Below are 2,093 nucleotides of genomic sequence, written 5' to 3'. Positions count from 1 at the left end.
CCGGCGCTCTTTATTCCATTTTTTTTTTTTCTTCTTCAAAAGGAAGGATTACACACGTGGTGCGCGTCGTCGTTAGTCAGAAACGCAGAGAGAGAGAGAAAGGAAAGAATGGTTTTTGTCGGTTGTACCGGGGCCTAATTGCGGTCGATGTCACGANNCGTTGTTCCACCCCTCGGCCAATATCGTACGTCACAGGAGCGTAAGCGCGTCGTGGTAGCTCGTCGTATTCGTTTACCGATACTTCCTATGCTAATTATACCAATTAGCATAGCGGGGACATAACGCGACGAGAGAGCGTGCATCGTGAGTTTCTAGGGAACTCACTCCGTCCGTTTCCTCGTAAATTCGTCGATAGTTTATCCCCAGCTATCCCTCCACCACGAGTGGAACTTCGCACACGAATTTACATGCAGCCCGTANNGAGATGCGTGCACCGTTAGATACCGTACAAGATATATATATATATATATATATATATATGCACGAATGTCTCGTACGTTTACTTGTGTGTATCGATACATACGTGTAGCCTACTACCGTCCTGCGCGCGCCGCGTCAAGCACAACCATTCGGACACGGGATTAACATAAAAGGAAGAGTCAATATCATAAACAATCTTCGTTACAATGGACCGAGCGGTGTTGGCAATAAATTCGTCGATATGAGATGGGGAAAGGTGGTGAGTCCTTCATCTCTTTCTCTCTCTCTCTCTCTCTCTCTCTTTTCCTGTAAAAGCAGATCAAGGATGGAGGGATGAAATTGCATCGAGGGCGCCGATTGGCCGATTCGGAGAACAGAGAAGGAAGAACAGGACGGCATCGACTTTTCGTCGATATCATAAACCACCGTTCGGGGGTTGAAACTTCTTCCCTCCTAGGGAGGAAACGGACGAGGAAGAAGGAGAGGGAGGAAGAGAAGAAGAAGAAGGAGGAAGAGGTTGAGCGACAGGGTCGGGTTCGACCGGGTCGTAAATTCGTCGATATGCAAAACAGATTCTCCTCGGCCGTTTCCTCTGCACCTCCTCCTCATCCTTGCAACTCGGAGGAGATCGCACACCTCCTTTTCTTTTCTTCTCTCCCCTTTTTTCCTCTTTTTTTCTCTCCTTCTTCTTCTTCTTCTTCTCCTTCTTCTTTATCCTTCTTTATTCTTTCCATTTATCTCTCGACAGGAACGCGAAATAAATTCGAATGGAATAGGAGCGCAATGCCATCTCGATCGCCACGGTGGTGGTAACTCGTAGGATAACTCTTTCCGTGGTCAAAGGTTACGCAATTGCGGCCGTGATTTCTCGGCCGTAGGTCGACCCGTATTCGCAGAAACCCGTGTTCGCAGGTAGAAACACCGCGCGATATCTCGATTGTCGGCGTACTCGTTCATTTGCATAGGAATGGTGAGAATGTTGTACAAAGGCGGATCACCGGAGAGGGAAAAAACGGGTGGTGGAGATTGGTGGTTATCTTGGGCGGTTCTTACTTCTGCTACTACTGGATATTAATTCTGTAAAAAAAAAAAAAAAAACATACAATCGTACGATATTCCCCCCTCCGTTAAACCGTTGTTACAAGCTTAAGAATGATTGCGATCAATCTCGACTCGAATCTTGTTACGTGAACATCATCAAAGAAGAATTTTTAAATATTCGTCCCGTAAAAGAAAAACAAAAAGAAAAACAAAAAGGAAAGAAAGAAAGAAAGAAAGAAAAACTTCGCGAAGTTGGGAATAAATTTTATTTTTAGACGTTTAATGAAACTCGAGCGAGCAGTTGGCGTACGAATGGCCGAATAAAACGATAAAAATCGCGGAAAACGATGGAACGATTTTATTAGTATAGTTTCCTCCCCCCTCCTTCTCTCCTCGCTATCGCGAGTTATCTTTTACATTACTCGCGACGCGATCGTTTTAAGACCGATCGCCGCGGGAGATACGCGACGAACTTCTCTCTCGCGTACGTTCGCCTCTTCTTTTTCTTTTTTTTTTTCTTTTATATAAAATCCACGCCACGTTCGTCCACGCCACATTCGACCACGCCACATTCGTCCACGCCAAAAGGTAAACAGACAGACCTCCCGTTATTGGATTTTTGGTATGATGGT

The sequence above is a fragment of the Apis dorsata genome, unplaced genomic scaffold, assembly GCF_000469605.1.
Source record: "Apis dorsata unplaced genomic scaffold, Apis dorsata 1.3 scaffold_779, whole genome shotgun sequence".
NCBI classification, from domain to species: domain Eukaryota; kingdom Metazoa; phylum Arthropoda; class Insecta; order Hymenoptera; family Apidae; genus Apis; species Apis dorsata.
Note: the sequence above shows the minus strand (reverse complement) of the source record.